We start from the raw sequence: 21,068 nt of genomic DNA, 5'->3' as shown, positions 1-21,068 counted from the left end.
TAAAAAACAAAATTGAGAAGTAGCTTGAAAACTGCTCCCTAATTAGATGGCAACATGTTTTCAAGTTCATCCTGAAAATTCTGAAGTATCTATCACATCCCTTTCTTTTTCTCCAATTCCATGACCTGTTCATTATCTTTCACTTGGATTCTTGTAAAATCTTTCTCAGCGTTCTACTTTCCTCTAATATCTTTGTCTTCCAAATTATCCAGCTATCTTTTTTTAAATTTTTATTTTATATTGGAGTGCAGTTGATTAACAATGTCATGATAGTTTCAGGTGTACAGCAAAGTGATTCAGTTATACATATACATGTATCTATTCTTTTTCAAATTCTTTTTCCATTTAGGTTATTACAGAATATTGAGCGGAGTTCCCTGTGCTATACAGTAGGTCCTTGCTGTTGCCTAGCTATCTTTCTGAAAACAAACATCTAATTATGTTTCTTGTCTTTAATGGCACTCTCTTCTCTATAGCCTAACATGCAAAATATTTACATTTCCCCACCCATACTGCTATGTCCATGCCCATATTCCACTGCATGTTCTATTGCTCCTTCTGGAGTGTTCCTCCATTTATTGTATTAGCAAAGTGCTAATCCTTCAAAGGCCAAGCCATTTGGTCATCTGCTCTGTAAGGTTTTCCAAAGCCCTTCAGACAGAGCTACTTCTGTTGTCAACTATTGACATCTTAAGTTGATAGTTTGGCTCCCATGATATAAAATATGCTCAAGGAGAGCACAGACCACATTTTTAGGTCTTAGGATAAAACATAACACGTAAAACGTGTTTAACAAATATGTGATAAATATCTGAAAAAAATGAATGAACAAATGACATTCAGTGTCACTAATGGAGAGCACGTGTAGCATGGTTAATGTAAAACAGTGACTGATCCACACACAATTCTGTGCATGTACATACATATGTAGGATGACACAATTCATATAGATACATATAAAATCCAATACTCTGAGTATATACATGCCACATGCAATGGTCTTTTTTTTTTTTTTTTTTTACTAGAAAATATGTCCTAAAGAGACCGGGGCGCGAACCCGGTTCCCCTGCATCGGCAGGCGGACGCGCAACCACTGCGCCACCAGGGAGGCCCCTAAAGATCCTTTTGAGTCAGGCCTTCCTGTATTTATTTCTCTGTTTTTGTTTTCTTATTTATTTATTTATTTATTTATTTATTTATTTATCTATTTATCTATTTATGGCTGTGTTGGGTCTTCGTTTCTGTGCGAGGGCTTTCTCTAGCTGGGGCAAGCGGGGGCCACTCTTCATTGCGGTGCGCGGGCCTCTCACCATTGCGGCTTCTCTTGTTGCGGAGCACAGGCTCCAGACGCGCAGGCTCAGTAGTGTGGCTCACGGGCCTAGCTGCTCCGCGGCATGTGGGATCTTCCCAGACCAGGGCTTGAACCCATGTCCCCTGCACTGGCAGGCAGATTCTCAACCACTGAGTCACCAGGGAAGCCCTGCTTTTCTAATTATTACTTTGGATTCCATAGACCAGATATATATCCCAGATATTTTAGCTGTCCTCCCTGGCTGAAAGATGTTTAGGTGGATTCTAAATTTTTTTTTTCCATCATTAGGAGCAACTGCTGTTCTGAAATTCTTGAACAGATATGCTTCCTTGTACACATATGCATGTTTTTCTTAACGGTAACACGCAAGAAGAAGAACTGCTAAGTCACCGGAAATGCACATTTTACATGTTAATAATTCTACTGAGTTACCCTACATATTGGTTTACATACATAGCTACTTGTATATACCCTCACTAACACTAGACACACTGAGTGATTTTCTTTCTTTCTACTCTTCTAATCTCCCACTTCACCCCGACTAAAGTAATCACTGATATATCCTGAACATTTAGTTTCAGATATTTCTTTTTTTTTTTACACTAAATGTTTATTAAACTTAGCGTTAAGTTTTCCAAATATTGTTGCTCATCTTAAGTTCTTCTATCTCATTACTTCCTTTGGATTCATCTTTCTTATTGCTGGTGTATATCTTCTTGTAATTCTTTCAGAATGTTTACAGAAGTTTACCTGTCTTCTTATCCATATGGAGAAAATAATCTTTTTGTACTCATGCTAGAATAATAGTACTAGGTATAAGATTATAGGTTGAAAGAAATTTTCCTTCAGCATTTTAAAATTTAAATTTCCTCCAGCATTTAAAATACTCACTGTATTCTTACATCCAGGGTTGATGAGAACTCTTGTGCCAATATGATTCTCCACCTATTGTAATTAATCTGTATTTTTTTCTACTCTGATAGATTTTAGGATGTTTCTCTTTATACTTGATGTTCTAAAATTTTAATGCAATATATCTAAATGAAACAGTAGATGTTGGGAAATAATTAAGAAACACCTAAATATTTGGATGTTTTATGTTAGGTGGATAAGCCATCTAAATGACTAAATTATTTATTAGACTTTATTTTAGATTAATGTAAAAGGACATAAAATAACTGAGTCCTCGTTCTAGCTCTGCACTAATAGGCTTGTGACTATTGTCTGGGTTTAAAACTTCTCTGGGCGTCACTTTCCTTTTTCCTCACAGATGAAATAAGGAGGTTACAGAAAATACCTCTAAGATACTTTTCAGTTATAAAATGGTGCGCTAGGAGCTCTGAATATTTATAAACTTTAAAAGATGTTAATTTTTTCTTCTTTCACAAGATGATATCGAACCTAAACTATCCCAATGATACTACTACTTACTAGAACCATTTCATTAAAATGATTTCTAGAAATGTAATACCTCCTAACTCCCTTCCTCGAGTCCCTTTTCCCTGCAACTACATTTCTTTCGAAAGGACGACATGAAAAATCAGACTGCATACGTGTAGGAAATGTTGTTAAATGTTTCTTTTAATCTTAGAGCCACAGTAGAAGGGAGTGTGCGTAGGTCAGTAAATTAAAGAAGGATTCTATATGAGATGCTATATATATTCCAACTTTTGCCAAAAGGATACTTAAACACTCACAAAGGGAATTCTAGAAAGCCAAAGGTTTCTCCTTCCAAAAGTCATGGGAGCCCTCTGAATTAAAGCTTCCGACCTCTGAGTACCAGGCTGCCCGATTAAAAACAAATGGAACATGGGCTACGGAGCATAAGCCTACCTGATTTATGGCTTGGAAAATTAAGTTACTATTACTTATGGAGTTTGGAAGCCAAGGCCCGATGCAAGAGCTAATTGAGAGTGGAGAAGGGGTATATGCTGAAATTGGGAAAATATATTTTAGAGAATGGCTGAGTGAAGACATTAGGGTATGTAATTAAATGGCCTTAAAAAAAAGTCACACTCCCAACAAGCTCTTACATCAAACAATTGGAATGTGTTGGTTTTATTAACTGGTCTTCTGCCATTAGCTCCATCAGGCTGGTTACTACTGAGTGAACTTCCCTTTTGACTGACTATAGTAAACATACTAAAACCTTCACTACCAGGTGTCTTATAACAATGGAATATTCGTTTGGGAGGGAATTTTGTGGTAGTTCTCCAGTAATTAAAGACTATTTAAAATCCAGGCAATTACTGGGTTTTGGTTAGCTATACAGATGTCTTCTTCCAGGTTTCCTATAGTCATAAAAGTATATGCTGATGGGTTTTCTGACTCATCAAGTGAATTCCCAATAAATCCTAGGAAGGAATTTTATTTTCCTAAGAGTTAGGGACCAGGAAGTCCTTGTAGTGAAAGGTCAAATGCTGGAATGCATGGGAGGGAATGAACTTATGCACAGCGTTCTCGCCATCAGCTCCCAGTCCACTGTAAGTCCGGCTTCCAAGCAGCTTAGAACGTTGCAGGGTAAGGAACTAAAAAACTAATTCTTTCTTAGAGTTGGTCTGTGACTACATGAGTGATAAAATGGATGACATATGTAGAGACTTTTTATTTTTATTGGCCAATCAAACATTCCAGACTGATTGCTGTGTAATTTGTTAAAACAACTACTAAAAATCTTTGAAATTGAAAGCTGATGCTATCTAATCACAGGAAAGATCACTTTCATTATCATTAAACTTGGTTACTGAGGAAATATGTATATACACTTATTTAAATACAATGAAGAGCTATTTTGTTAATTGAAAGTCATTTTTTCTAATTGAGACCATAAGAGAATATCTCCCCTGCTTACTCTTATTTTTTTTTTTTAATTCATACACTTTATTCTATAGTTGCGGTTCTCATGCAGGGGTGATTTTGCCCTCCAGGGAACATTTTGCAGTGTTTGGAGACATTTTTGGTTGTCACATCCGGGGCAGGAGGTTGCTACTAGCATCTAGAGGGCAGAGGCTAGGAATGCTGCTAAACATTCTGTAATGCACAGGACATCCCCCATAACCAAGAATTATTCAATCCAAAGTATCAGTAGTGCCAAGGTTGATAAACCCTACTCAAAAGAGACCTTTAACTATTCAGCTTGTAGACCATTAATTCAATAAACAATAATCCATGGACACATAAAGCATATTGGGCAGATTACTAATTATTACTCTAAATGGACTCAAATTATAAAAATTCTATTTACACATGATTTTCATGGAGCACATTTATTGTTGAAAATGAGATCTAGATTTAGAGATTTAAACCAACTAAACACCAACGAAAAGAAAACCGAATGACGACACCATCTAGAAGGGAAGCACCTTTTCGATGCCTGACCTGGCACTCTGCCCACAATAATTATAATATATATTTATATATATATTTATATATATATATTATGTTTATATATAAATATATAAATGTTATTTAAAATATTGAAGGATGCTTACTGTATAGCACCGGGAACTCTACTCAATACTCTGTAATAACCTATATGGGAAAAGAATCTAAAAAAAGAGTGCATATATGTATATGTATAACTGATTGACTTTGCTGTACACCTGAAACTAACACAACATTGTAAATCAATGATACTCCAACAGAAATTTTTTTTTAATAAATAAAAAATAATGTATTGAAGGAGAGGTCTTCCTAAGAATTTACGTAACTTCTTTTTAATAAAGATCTAAAATGCCCAACGGGAGAAAAATTCTTTCCTAAAGCAACAAAATTCCCAGTTTTCCCTAATGTAAAGAAGATTAATTTTTAAAAAATTATTTGGCTTTAAGGGTGCAGACTTGGTTGAAATAGTAGAGAGTTTTGTGGCATTTTAGTCTCAGATCTGGCTCTGTTTCAGTGAGATGCACTGACTGTTTCCAGATACAGAAATATGTGTGTGCCCTTCAGAGGAACACTCCACTAGAGTTGTCTGCTCTCCCCAAGCTATGCTGTTTCTCGAGGCCCTCTTAACTTCAGCTCACTAGCCCGAGGTAACAAAGATGTCTCACACCACTAATTAGGGGCTGGCAGGTAACCCATCTAACCCCTGAGATGGGAAACACATGGTTAATAAATTGTTTGGTCACACTTCCTGCCACTCTGACTCAGAGATGCTCACACATCAACTGCCCATCCACAAGTCTCTAACCTTTTGCGTTTTCTGGTCAGGAATCTGGAGGAGGGCAGGGAAGCCAGAGAAACAGTAACAAAAAGAAAGAGGTCCCGAGAGACCCAGAACAAGAGAAACCAAATGTACACCAGAGCTGGGATAGAAATTTTCAGACTTTTGCTGAAGTTTTTCTCTCTCACACACACATACAAACACGGAGAGTGAAATGTCATTTAACAAAGAAATATTAATTACTCTAGCTAGATGTACATAAGTATATGTAGAAACCATCTTTCACAATTTCTTGGTCATCTTGTTTAAATTACTGATTTCAGACTAGCATAACTTTCCATTATTATAAAGAATTTTTAAAGGTTATAATAAATAAAAGAAGACTATTAGGATAATAAGGTTGTGAACGGAACTTAAAGATGTGTAACAAAACCAAATTCCCCTCTCTCCCCCCTCCCCCTCCCTCTCCCTTTCCCTCTCTCTCTGTATACATATGTGTGTGAGTGTGTGTATCCTTTATTAGACAGAAAAACATTAGACTAGCATTTCTTCCTATGGTCAGTGATATTAGTCATTTTTTATTTCTGGCAGGCCAGCCTGTACTTGGAAATAAATTAATAACTGCTTGATGAAAGTTAAGTATAATTTAAAGATGAAAAATAACTATATGGAGAAAAATGCATCATGTAAACTTAGAGAGTTTTTAAAAAGTGGTTTCAGAAACACAGCTGAACCAAACTTCCCTAGTGAGCCACAGCATACGGAGCACTAAGAACAGTCAGTGGGTACTTATTTATTAAAAATGAAGAAATCAAATTGATGCTGTGAGTTGCTACGTTGGAAAAAAAAAAAAAGAAATCCGACATAATACCTGCTTGTTTAATAAGTTCAACCAATGTGAAATTGCTGAGTTTATAGGTCAACAATAAATGTCAACAATTTTACATGGTTTTGTTTAATAGCATCATATGCACAAAAACTACTTAACAGAACAATTTAAATATCTCCCCTTACTTCCCAAATTATCTGTGAAAGAAAAGCGTGAAAGTTAAATCCTGTGTTCCCCTACCATCAGTGTGGGGTGACATCTTAGAAATAATGTCTTCCTCACACTAGGCCTCTAGAATAATTTTCACTTCAAGAAAGAACCCATCATTGCCGGATACGTTGGGATTATGTGGCAAGTGGGGCTGCGACGACTCCACAGCCGTAGGCAGACAAAGGTGTGGGACCAGAACAAAGGGAACCAGAACAACAAACAGCCACAGAGCCGGGCTCCATTCTACTTTCTTGACATATATTTACTCATTAAGTCTCACAAGCAGCCAACGAGGCAGCGTCATTATCAGCCCATTTTATAGATGTGGTAACAAAGGCACAGGGCTGGTTAACTAACTCTGCTACGGTCACACATTTGTGGAAGCTGAGACAGAACTCACTTTGTCACTTTTCCCAGGTACTATATTCCTCTCCAAACAGCACTCTGTCCTTCCTTGATGCCCTTACTCTGATTTATGTTCCTTTATGGCATCGATCCCCACTTCATGAGCAAATTGGCATGGGCTCATATACTTGTTGTGTGTGTCTTCCCTCTAAATGCAAGGTGCCCGACTATATCAGCTGTGTCTGTTTCATTTGCTGAGGCGTAGTTTGTTGAGGCATAGGAGACACTAAATAAATAGTGGAATAAATTACTGAGTGAATGAATGAAGGACTGGTGTACCCTACCCTAGACTAAGGAACAAGGAAGGAGTCAAAACATCAAGTCATTAAATTAAAAGTAAGTTGCTGGGCTTCCCTGGTGGCGCAGCGGTTGAGAGTCCGCCTGCCGATGCAGGGGACGCGGGTTCGCGCCCCGGTCCGGGAGGATCCCACGTGCCGCGGAGCGGCTGGGCCCGTGAGCCGTGGCCGCTGAGCCTGCGCGTCCGGAGCCTGTGCTCCGCAACGGGAGAGGCCACAACGGCGAGAGGCCGGCGTACCGCAAAAAAAAAAAAGAAAAGAAAAAAAAAAAAGTTAAAAAAAAAGTTAAGTTGCTGACGAAAGACAGACCCAGCATAAGGGATTGGGGACCAAGCCTGAGGACATTCCCAGGAGCAGCCTTGGGGGTGAGCCTGAGGAGAGCATATTTTCTGACCTGCTTGGTGGGGAACACAAGGGGCCCGGCCAGGTGGGTCACGAAAGTGGGCCATTCTTCCCCGTGTGCCTTGTCCGTTCCACCGCCACCAGCACCATGACTCCAAGCTCTCTCTTCGGCTGCTTTCCGGCAGAGCCGATGCACTGAGTCATGGACAGCCTCCCTCTGATGTGTTTCCAAGAGGACTGACCAGGATTCAGGCTTTGCTCTGTGGCGCTCCAGATCAAAAAATTTCCCCATGAAATCCAAACAGCCCAAACAAGGGCTGAGCCCATGCCTCGGCCCTTATTAGCACCAAAAGGTGGCCGAAGCTACCACTGTGGACAGGGAAGTAGAAACGAAACCGGGGGGGGGGGGGGGAGACTGCACAACTGCACGTGAAACGCTTCCATGAATTTAAATGAGAACTGTTTAAACACATTTACGATTTTATGGATAACGGCTCCAGCCGCTTACAGCAGCTGCATAAAAAGAAAACAAAATCAGTGTTGGACAAAATAGGCTGAAGAGCATTTTCTTTTGACACGGGCCATTGGGAGGAGTCTAAACAGCAGCAGTTAATACAAAGTGGGATGAGTTATTCTGAGGTGTTTTCATGGAGAGCCCACGCCACAACAGGCTCGATTTACGTAAACTCACCTACGGGTAGGTACCTGTGGGGAGGAGAAGGAGCCCAAATTTCCATGATCCTAGTCATCCTCGCATAGTCCTCTATCCCCAAGAGAAGGAGAAATTAAAGCTGGAGGAATTTCTTTCATTTTTAAAAAATAAATTTATTTATTTTTGGCCGCGTTGGGTCTTCGTTGCTCCGCGCGGGCTTTCTCTAGTTGCGGCGAGCGGGGGCTACTCTTCGCTGTGGTGCGCGGGCTTCTCGTTGCGGTGGCTTCTCTTGTTGCGGAGCAAGGGCTCTAGGCATGCGGGCTCCAGGAGTTGTGGCTCGTGGGCTCTAGAGCGCAGGCTCAGTAGTTGTGGCGCGAGGGCTTAGCTGCTCCCCGGCATGTGAGATCTTCCCGGACCAGGGCTCGAACCCGTGTCCCCTGCATTGGCAGGAGGATTCTTAACCCCTGCGCCACCAGGGAGGTCCTGGAAGAATTTCTTGTTCCTCTCTTGGTTCAGGGTAAGGAAGCCTCCATGTCAGTCCACACACAAGCATATATGGAGTTTGGGATATATTAAGTGTGGAGACTACATTTCGTTCCTTGGTACCATCCCCAATCCCAGACTTGGAGCACTCATGGGAATCAGCACAAGGCAAGGCAGGGTCTGGAGTTCGTTCCATGATCTACACATCCAGCCGTCGGACATTCAGCAAACATCCACTGAGCCCCCATTAGATACCAGCCAAGCACATCCTACGCTCCTAAGATGCAAAGATGACTTAGGCAAGGTTCCTACAGTCAGCACTTTACAGTAAAATGTTACAGACCAGTTCAGAAAGACCGCTAAGGGCTGAGGTAAAAGTAAACATGGGAATGCATGGGGACACAAAGGGAAGGGCAAGGATGCCTGGGTGGGGATCGAAAGTCCGAGAACCAGACGTCCGGCTGGAACACTTTATAAAAATACATGTCTCTGAATCTGAGGACATTTAGGGCATGAACACTACAGTCTGCCACACTCCCTAGCCTACGCAATCAACCTTCATCTGTTTGGGTGGTCACTGCTGGTGACAAAGTGACTTCTGAGAGAACTGGCTGCGTTCACAAGGGAGTGAAGAAGTGGCATTCGGGCTGGCTCACCCTTGACTGTACAGTAGTCATGCTGATGAGGAGAAGGGACCTTAGGAGAGCAAACCATCTGTGAAATGGAGTAGATGCATAAAAATGAGCCACTACTGGAGAAATCACAAGGCATTGAGGATTTCTGAAGAGGGACAAAAGAAAGCATCTTAAAGAACAACTGAAAATTTGGAGTGACTTCTGAAATTAAATCTATATATATATATACACACATACATGTATAGTATATATATACTATACATGTATGCGTATATGTAGTTAATATATATACATATATACACACACACACACACACACACATATATATGTATATATCTTCAAGGCCATTGGTAATAAAACTCGAGCAAGGAATTTTTTTTTTCTTTTAGTACAGGGTCTGGATCGAGGTTCCCAGTTAAAGCACAAGGTGTCCAGTTAAATTTCGAATAAACAATTGTTTAAAATATAAGTATGTCCCACGTGTGAGATGGAACATATACTAGAAAATATATATATATATATATATATATGTCCCTAAAATTGCATGGGACATACTTACACGAAAAAAAAATTGTGTTCTTGTTGCTGCTAATCTGAAATTCAGAATGAACAGGAGACCCTTTGTTTTTGTTCACTAAATCTGGCAGCCTCAGCCCGCACGCTTGAAAACTCCCTCAGAGTACTCCCGTTCCCCTCACGTAACGCGCGACTCAGCAGACATTCAGATGCCTTCAGGAAGCTTGGAGGAGTTCTGCTGGGTACACGGTAATTTCTTGTAGCCCACATAACTCTTCCTGTTTAGGCTGTGACCCCCCACCCGTCCAGCCTGATATCACCCCTTATTTGCATCCCACTCCGTATCCTTGGGCCACTCTCTCCCAGACATCCTGAGAGCGGGTTAAGGAGGAGGGTGGGTGGCTGAACAAGGAACCCTGAGAATCTGGAGCCTGCACGGGAGAGAGCAGGCAGGTAGGGAGAGACGATAAGCTGCCAACAACGCCAACGGCCTGCTGGTGAAGCGCAACCGTGACCGCGTTACTTTAATACGAAGGAGAAGCGTGGCCCTGGTCGAGCGCCACGCCTGGCCCGGTCTCTTGAAGGAGGCCCACGGCAGGAAGCTGGCCGAGAAGAGTCCGTTCTTCTGGGTGCGAACCCAACTGCAGTGCAGACACAAGGTGGCCCCCCAGGATGGACCTCAGCCAAGCGCAAGCACGTCCTTCCTCACAAGCCCCCGTTACCAGCTTCGGCACACTGTTGCCAGCAGTGTCCCAAGCAGTTGACACCTTGACAGCAACCGTTTTCCACCTTTTCTCTAATCCAGCCGCGGATCCTTGAATTAGGGTCATCGGAGCTGTCTTCAGAGTGGAGTGAGAAGGTACTCAGGGCTCATCAGGGGCACTCCGGCTCAATCTTCCAACGTGGAATTAAAATTTTAATCTGATTTGACACAGTTATTTAGGGAACCCACAGAGTTGTCATGAGGCAGATGATCAAAAGCGCAAGTACGGGATTTCGGCCTGCCTTTGTGAAGAAGATGAAAAAAAAAAAAAAAAAAAAAAAAAAAAGTTGGAGGAATTTACTTTGTTTCTCCTTCTACACACCCCACACAAGAAAACTGCACTATAGACACTCGGCAATGCTCTGGGTTCCAACAGCCAGGCAAGGCATGGAAAAAAACAACAGAAAAAGAGACAATAAATGATCTTTTCTCACCAAGTTGTTAGTATAAAATGCATTCTTTTTCCTGTCTTCGTCACTAGCCAACTTTGTTAAAGGAGTTAGAGAAAACAGTGAAGCAGAATTCTTTCTCTTATCCGAAGAGTCCTTATAGGCGATAATTAATTATGGTCAAAGGTCAACAGATACAGCTTTCGGGACGTAGGACCACAAGAAAAGACTGTGTATGTTCTGTGATTCGTTTTCAAGTCCAATTCAAAACTCATCTTGAGTGAGATCAATTTTTACTGATTTTAGCTGTAGAAACGAAGCTTATGCTGACCAGTCTCCGGAAGGCCAATGCAGACGGCATACTGTTTCCCAGTTTCAAGAGAACTCTGCTACTGAAGGTGGTTTAGCTGGGTGGGGACTTTCCCACCATAAAAACCAGAGTAGCCTTTACCCCAAGGGAAGCGTCTGCTGGTGTGTCACTCGGTGTTTTCAGATGGTTTTTTGTTTGTCATACGTTCTCAGAGTTTTCTCCTTAGGGACTGCGGGAGAGTGATAAGATAAGACCAAGTTCCTTACTCAAATTCAGGACAGGGTTCACCAGCTTTGGTCTCCAAAATAATTTTTTGTTCCAAGTCCAAGAAAACACCAAGCTTCAAAGATCAGAGAATCACACTCAACCCTCCCACACCTCCTATCAACGCTGGGAAACCAGGTTGTTTTGTATGAGGACCAACTGTTCTCCCTATAGGACACCAGCACTGGAACTTGAGGTTTTTAAGGGGAGAGTCAGGAGGTTCGTGAACCTCATGCAGCACGTGGAATGGGGTGGCGGGTGGCATTTCCTGAAGTCCTGACGTCCCAGGACTACTTTTTACAGGAGTCCCTCCCACTCTTTGTCTGAGAACTTCATTGTACCCCTTGCTGCAGAGGCCCCACAGACCAACAGAGAGGTGCTGTTCTACCCCGGGGGTAGAGACTTCCAGGCCTTGTGTTTTGACCTTGGGCAAATCACATAAAATCTTGGGACGTGGTTTCACGGTCTATAAAACTGGATTAATCCGATGTGCTCCTCCTAGCTTCACAGGGTTGTTTTAAGGGCAAAACGTTAAGATCACCCACTTAAAAGCACTTAAAAGTAAAACTGCATGCAGTGTAGGTGTTAATATCGTAACTGTGGTCATCGTTCTGATAACAGTATCACCGTCCTTTTACTGCTGTCAGTGGGTGTTGTGAAGCTCCCCCCACATACACGCCCTGCTCCACGTGCAACAGATATGCTCCCACCTTTGCACCGACTGCTCCCCTGCCCGGGACGCTCCTCAGCCCCGGAGCATCGCTGCCGATTTCCTCTCTCCTTCCAGGTCCATTCAAATGCCCTCTTCCCAGTGAGAAGTGCTCTGACTATTCTATTCAAATTACAACGTACCCCTCCACCCGCAGCATTCCCAGTACCCCATGACCTGCCACATATTTTTCTATAGAATTTATTTCTTCCAACCTACTACGAAGGCTATTATGCTTAATATAATTTTGATGGATGTATTAAATTGGCATCATAACTATATCATTTATTATGCTTATGATCTAGTGCCTCTCTCTGTTTCACAAGGGCTGAGATGTCTGTCTTGCTTATTAAACTATCCCAAGCTTATTTAGGATAGCGCCTGGCACAAAGCAGACGTTTAAAAATTGTCTGTTGGGGCTTCCCTGGTGGCGCAGTGGTTGCGCGTCCGCCTGCCGATGCAGGGGAACCGGGTTCGCGCCCCGGTCTGGGAGGACCCCGCGTGCCGCGGAGCGGCTGGGCCCGTGGGCCGTGGCCGCTGGGCCTGCGCGTCCGGAGCCTGTGCCCCGCAACGGGAGAGGCCACAGCAGAGGGAGGCCCGCATACCACAAAAAAAAAAAAAAAAAAATTGTCTGTTAAATTAAGTAATTAATTGAAAATAAACCTGTGGACAATCCATTGCACATCAATTCCATGTTCCTTAGCCTAGAGTCCAAGGTCAAACACGACCTAATCTACCTTTTCAGTATCATCTTCCTCTTCCCTTTTTTTCGGTTTTCCCCTTTGATAAACACATCCAGCTAATGTGGATTATCTTCAGTTGCTCCCAACACCCTACAGAATTGTATTAACTGTCCTTATCCTGTTTCTTTTGCTTAGAATGCCTACTCTCAAAGTGTTCTCATTTCAAATCTCATTTCTCTTTCAAGTTCAAATGTTTTTTCCTCTATGAAGCCCTTCCTGATTTTCAAACAAGGACATACCCTTTCCTTCCTCTTAACTCAGCATGTGACTTATGCCTCTAGTATGATCATCACATTTACATTGCCCTGTATTTATTTGGGGTGCTGTTTCATTTGCTAGGGCTGCCATCACAATGTACCACAGACCAGGTGACTTAACAACAGAAATTTGTTAAGAATTTATTTTCTCACAATTCTGGAGGTTAGAAGTCTGAGATCAGGTGTTGGCAGGGTTGGTTTCTTTGGAGGCCTCTCTCCTTGGCCTGTTGATGGCCGTCTTCTCCCTGTGTCTTCACGTGGTCTTTTTTCTGTGTGTCTGTGTCCAAATTTCCTTAAAAGGACACCAGTCATATTGGAATAGGGTCCACTGTAGTGACTTCATTTTTATTTAATTACCTCTTTAAAGACCCTATCGCCAAACACAGTTATATTCTGAGATACAAGAGGTTAGGACTTCAATATATGAATCTGGGGAGACAAATTTAGCCCATAGCAGGTATGTACCCTCAAGCTACCCCAAGGGACCTTACAACCTACTCCAGGTAGTTAGCTGTGAGTTTCTTCCGGACAGACACTTGGTTGTATCCATTTGTGTAACTCCCAAGCAATCTGGCATAGTTTCAGAGCTATCGGCTCTCCAAGACTTTTGAGTACGCCACGTTCCCGAGCACAGTCTCACAGAAACCAAAGTGTCTGATGAAGACTGTCATGACCCCCTCCTTCCCTGCTCTTTGGATCAACTGTCAAATCAACATGATCCCCTTGAATTTTTCTCCATTTTGTGCCTATCCCTTTTCCTTTTCCCCCCAAGTTTGCTCTCCTAAATATCATTTCCCAGCTGAGGAAAGGTTTGCTTCTTCAATTGCTCTTTGCAAATGAGAATAAGCTAAGTCTTCCTTCTGCTTGTCAATAACTGAGCATCCTTGTAGCTTTCAGTGAGGACAAATCTTGCATAAACAGCCTCACATTGTAATAAGTAAGGTATGGTCAAAACTTAAGGAGACTTTCTACCTGAACAATGTTCTAACTAACTAAGTTAGCACCTGCCTATTTTGTATTCAAAATAATTGATTTTGGAATCAATTGTTGTGTTGATTTGGAAGCACATGATATCTCTGACAGCCTCTACTTCAACTGTAGAATTTCCAAAGCTCTCTCCAAACCACAAGAATTGTGTGTATCAGTCAAAATGTAAAAATGCTCTTGCTAATACAGGATTCCAACTTGAGAAAACATGAGTTGAGAGAACTCTAGAAAAGTGTCTTAGGAGACTGACAGTAATGAATGTTGTGAGCCTGGAAACACAGAGAATTCTTAATTTTCCAGAACATGGCTGATTTTTACAGTACAGGTTAAAGATCTTCTATGTAGAAATTCAGTCCTTAACTAAATTCTTCAGTTTGCATTTGTGAACAAAACTGTGATTTCCTGTTACTGAAAAGAACACACACTCTATCAGTGAGACTGAGGGGCACAAAACTAGCTCATTAGTTTAAAAAAAAAAAAAAAAGCAGATCACTTGGAATTTTATGCTTAAGGAATAATGTCATCAAGCAGCTATCTATAAGAAATTAGAACACCCAAAATCTCTGAAATTAAACAAAGTAATCCTTGCAGTAACTTTTAAGAATAGGAAGTAGTGTTTGCAGGAAAAAAAAAGGACTGAATTAACTGAGGAAGTTTAAGTTATAGCCCTGTTTCTAGCAGGGGTTTGCTGTGTGAATTGGGATAACTCACATATCATTTGGGGGCTTCAGTAGCTTCACCTGTCAGAAGAAAGGACAGATGAAGTGATAACCATCCTGGAGGCAAGGCTAAACTGTGAACTTTGGGGAACTTAAACTTTTCCATGAATTTGCATATATTTCAAAACCTTCCTTCGGCTCCTGGAAGCTCCACTGACTATTTCATGGGGTGCTCGGCTTGGACAGAGAAGAAACGCCAGGAACATACAGCACTGTACAATGATCAGACAAAATGTCTCAGGTGCACCATTTCTGTGAGGAGCCATGATTGTGGACAGGATTCTCTGGTCCTCCCCGTGTCGCCCACCTGCTGGTGCAGAGACACTCGGACCGTTCATCAGGAGGTCCCACGTTGCAACAGTAAACACCCACAAGACACTGCGATGATGAAAGCATGTCAATAAAGCAAACATATCTCCTTGGGCCACACTATGTCACTCCCCAGCTACCTTATTAGGCGTAATGTGTAAAATACAGTAACGATGAACATGCTGTTGAAAGCACACGTCAAGTTCACACAGTAAAAAAATGAAGAGGAAAAATGACTACTTTTTCACAAATTCCTAGATAAACGCAGCATGTGTCTTGCGTTGTTTAAGCAACCTTGTCCTAATAAACCCAAATTTTTACAAATGTATTCCAATGGAAAAAAATCTCCTGAGTATCCCCTGGGCAAATGCCAGGAGCCGCTGTTGTAGATATTGCCTAACAGCCCCTAGAAAAACCTGCCAGTTTCCATTCCTAATAGGTTGAGCTGTAGACAGAAGACCACATCACCCAAGGAACCTGCCCATCAGGAAAAGACCAAAAACTGCTCTGATCATAGTAAGGTCTGATTACTTACAGAATTGTACACCAGAGTGGTATTTTCTTTTTCCCACTTGGCAAGTCTCATTATACTCTAGGTATGCAAAGCAAATTGGGTTATTGATGGTTGCCCCACCAAAGCTTTCAAAAACATGGAAACCCAGAGAATCTCATTAAGTTACAGATCTACTAATCGAATCCTGCAGGCTGGTAAACTCCAACCTATTACATACAATATTGCTATTGTTATAGCAATAATAGTAATAATCCTGTGCAGGACCTGGCAACCCATAATCTACTTTCTGTCTTTATACATTGACCTTTTTTTGATATTTCATATGAATAGAATGACATAATATTTATAATTCTATCTGTATCTTTTATATACGACTTCTTTCATTTAGCATAATATTTTTAAGGTTCATCAGCATGTTTTAACCATATCAGTACTGTCTTCCTTTTGAATACCAAAGAGTATTTCATCGTATGGGATATTCTACACTTTATCTATTCATCAATTGATAGACATTTTTAGGCCATAATGAATAATGCTTTTTTGAAGACTGCTTTCATTTCTCTTAGGTAAATACTCAAAAGTAAAAGCTGTGTCATATGGTAAATTTATCTTTCAGAAACTGCCGAAGCATTTTCCAAAGGGACTGCATCATTTTACGTTCCCACCAGCAGTGCACGAGGCTTCCATTTTCTCCACATCCTCACCAACACCTGTTATCATCTTTCTTATACGAGCAAGAGATTTGAAACTTAGCTTACCTTTGGGTTCACTGACAACTGGATATTCTTCATGTGAATAAGTACACAGCAAAAAGTGTTATCGATAAATTATCATAAGTGTATGAAGGCGTAAATATCTGTTGATATTCAAAAATCATTTCCTCTGTTATATCAAAAGACCCCAATTACAACCTGTCCTTTGATTTACTATTTGAAAATAAGTGGTTGTTCTTTTCTCTCTCTCTCTCTTAACTATTGGATCACCTCCAGTGTAGCCTAGTATGAAAAAACTTCAATTGTAGCCAAGAAAAAAATACCCCAGGAGTGGCGAAAGAAGAAATGACAAACCAGTTTTTTCAGCAGACACACTAAAACATTACGCAGCCTGACGTTTCTGAAAAGGAAAGGGAAACAGCTCAAGACCATAGCAGCAAAAATTTCGGCTACTGAGCTTTGGCTCCTCATTTCACCAGTTCCCAGTGTTTCTACCAAGATGAAAAGGTTAGTCATTACTCAGTGGAAAATTTTGTTGAAGGGAAAAAAATAGATACTAATGGAATCTGTTGTCCAGACTGCAAATTACTTTACAAGTGACAATTAATTAAGACCCACAACACATGCACAAGGCAGTTCTACCCCCTATCGTAGCAAAGCCTTGCTGAACCTAGTTATTTCTTAGGATGTAACAAATTTGGGGGAGGGTATTGGGACGTGGGAATTTCATAAGAACTTTTACAACAGATAAAGGCCATATATATGCACTTTGTGGGGAAAGACCTTTCCTTTTTTAAGCTACTTAGAGAAGTGGCAGAATAAATCTAATGGATTTGCCATATGTTATCAAAAGCTCATTCTCTACCAGCATGGATTAAGAGAGACTCTTCCCACTTCATTTGAGGACATATAATTTCTTTTTTCTCACTCGTAACACCCAACTTTGACCAACAATGAGTGGCAATCGTGGCAAACTTTACAGTTCGCAATTCATCCAACGCACACGCGTTGAACATCACCTGTGTGTCAGCCACTGCATTTCCTGAAATTGTCAGTTCAAGTATTTTTTATAGCATTGTCACCACATTAAAGCTGCCAGCAGTGGGTGATGACAGAGTTGGGCGTGGGAGAGAGAAGAACCACAAGATAAAACAAGAAATTAAATCATGGAACCTTGTAAAATAAGGGAAGCCACCGACCAGAGAAATTCTAACTCCCATTCCCTAGGGCTGTGACATCACTAGCCAATCCATTCAGTACGTTATTCAGTGCGTTCGGGTGTTCTGTCCCCCCAGATCCTGAAGTTTTCCAGGTCCAGTCAATGCCCGAGCCATCAGGCCAAGGGCTATTTTCAGCTGCAGCAGCTCCCTTGTTTTGCGAGCAGCCCAGACAGGAAACCACCCAGTCTGGGAGGATTCAGTTAGGTCCCAAAAGAGCACATACTCAGGTACAAGACCTTCAAGGCAGCAAGGGATGTTGTGGTTAATCACCACGCACCACTACAGAGGTGAACAAGCAGGCACTGTTTCTCCAAGGGATTAACACTGTTTTACACAGACACACACACACACACACACAATGATATATGTATGTAAATATGTGGCATACGCACTTGCGTGTATGTATATGTATAGATGCATATGTGTATATGTATGTAAATATAGGATACATATATGCACATATATTTACATGTGTGTAAATATATCACACACATATACACATGGATATTTGTATGTATGTGTATACATATATATGTATGTACACATATATAAATATGTGAGGGGGGGATCTAAAAGGCATTTTACAAGTCCCCCTGTTCCTCTCCATGTAGAGCCCCCAAGCATGTCCACAGGGAACTTGTGGAGACCTTAGATTTCGTCTTTTTTTTTAAGGAAGATGTTTCATTTTGACTGAAAGTGCCAATGGTTAAAAATTAAGTAAGTGTGAGGGGAGAAATACACATCAGATTTTGTAGACAGAAAAAAAATCTGTCATATACAGAGTTCTGGTCAGAATTTGGAGAAGTTCCTTAAGGTGAGCTTGACTTATTCATCATCGCCTAGGAGGCTCCAGGTGGTAAGTCCACCTGGCATTCCTGGTCCTACGAGCGCCCACAGTGGCTTTAGAAAGGAAAGAAGAGAGCAAAAGGGCAGAAGGGCGCATCAGATCACACAAAAACCTATGCGATATTTGGGACATACTTATACAAAAAATTACTCAGTTCATCTGAAATATAAGTTTAACTGGGTTTCCTGAACTTTGTCTGGCAACCCTATCATCGGTACTCATCACTCACTCATTCCTATGCCTTGATTTCTTCATGGTCAGTCTGTCTTTTTTAATCTTTACTTCCCCCTGGGGCATAGTCCACAGCCGGGAACAGGATAATCTACTAATGTTTATTGGATCAATGGATAGACCCGTTACTAACATAACCCAAATCATTAATTCTTACAAGCCCCACTATCTCACATAAAATGGTCAAACTGAAGTTAATTGAGGAAATAAATGTCAATAAGAACTTTCAGATGCATGACTTCATACCAGACTATTTCATACAATAGTTAGTTTCTACAGTTGGCAGGTTGGTACTTGAATTGGGATGACTTCCTCCCCAGAGAGGAAACCAAGAAGTTCCATTCAACCATGGGTAGCTACCATTTACTGAATGCTCACTATGGCCCAATATATATTTATATGAACATTTAACTTTCACAGAACCCTACAAGGTAGGAGTTTAACAGGAGTTTCTTAAACAGAAGTTTAAGAGGAGTTTCCTCTTTCACAGATGAGGAAAGTGAAGCACAGAGAAGTTAAGTAATTTGCCCAAGATCACACAGCTGTTAAGACAACTGGAATTTGAACCCAGGCAGTCTGGCTCCAAAGCTGGTATCCTACCTATTCAGCTACACAGTAGCTCAAAAAGAATGATACTATGTATCCAACTATGCTGACTCGATAGCTTTTGCTTCCGGAAATAAGTGAGTTCTTACTGTCCATGCCCTAGCCTTCTTTCTCTACTACCAATAGTATTCTTTTTCTTTCTTTTTTTTTTTTTTTTTGAGGGGGGGCGGTGGGGCGTGCCATGCAGCACGTGGGGTCTTAGTTCCCTGACCAGGGATGGAAGCTGCGTCCCCTGCATAGGAAGCGTGGCATCTTGACCACTGGACCACCAGGGAAGTCCCACCAATAGGATTCTTGAACAGACCTTGTGTGGGTCTTTTCCTTCTACAACCTCTCCCTCACCACCCACTTCTATATAACTCGGCCAATACTGCAAATGGCTTTCCAAAATGGTGACGGCAACACACAAGAAGAATCTCCCAGTGCAGTTAGGCCCCAAATTTAAGAGGTTTTCAAGGTAACACCCCGCCACCAACTCTCTGCTCCAGAAGAAAGGACAGGGTAAAAAAGTAGGAGCAATTAACACAGTATAATAAGGCTTCTTTTTTGAAATGTATGCTTGTTGGGTGGAGAGGGTGAGGACTGGGGTACAGATTTCTCAGACTGGAGATTCATATCCAACAGATAAACCCAGAAAGTTGGGCATAATTCCTTTTATTAAAGATGACTCAGGTCATCTCCAGTGACTCAGAGCATCTACGTTTGGGGCGACAAGGATAATTTTGGAAAGTTCCCTAAAGTCATTTCATGTGGAGGACTATATAAATATTAGGCACCATGCTATTTTATCTGCATTTGATAGAGATGTAATGTGTCTTTATTATCCAATTTAAAACTAATATGTTAGGTGATGACAAGTTGAGAAGGCTGGATCCACGGAACTGGAACTGGAAATTTTCAACGGGGAAAATCTAATCCATTTTGACTGATGGCTGGAAGGAAGAGGGGTAAAGTTGAATCGACACTTTGTGAGGGCAATTCATCAGCTGTAACAGGCCAGTTTCAAGGGGAAAAATAATGTGTTAAACCATGAGATCCTCCAGTTAGAAAGAAAGAAAAAATACTACGAAAGGCCAATACAAGACAAATTTCCAAAGAAGGCTGCTCAAACTATTTCCCAGGATTTTTTTTCAGAACTGATTTTAAAGAAAACTAATAATTGTCCATCTGACATGGAGTAAAATTCTCACTAGGCAGATAAGGATAGCCAGAATGATACCTTTCTTTCTTAAGTGTCTTTGAATTTCATATCAAAGCCTTTCAGTTCAATTTATAATGAATGTTTTAATTTTTGTTCCATCATCTGCCCACCTCTACCCACGCATCAGCCCACTAGACTTGGTGTTCTGGGGCTCAGGAAACACAGCTGAGGGATCTAGCACTTCAGAAACATTGAAAACCATTGGCACTGCCTTTGGATACCAATGCCCTGTGTTCCTAAGTTAAAGTGCCAGAAGCCTCAAACCCATGAGACTCTTGACACTCTAACTACTGTTAGGAACAAGAGGAATACCTGCTCTGTTTCAGCACCATCATCCAGGCCATAGAGTCTTCTCAGTGGATACAAGCAACCACAACACATGGCTGCAGTGGGATATGTAGGCCAGGTGTGGAGACTTCTGGGTATCAGCCAGGTGTGTTAAAC

This window comes from Physeter macrocephalus, chromosome 14 (genome assembly GCF_002837175.3).
Source record: "Physeter macrocephalus isolate SW-GA chromosome 14, ASM283717v5, whole genome shotgun sequence".
NCBI classification, from domain to species: domain Eukaryota; kingdom Metazoa; phylum Chordata; class Mammalia; order Artiodactyla; family Physeteridae; genus Physeter; species Physeter macrocephalus.
This window is presented reverse-complemented; position numbering follows the sequence as displayed.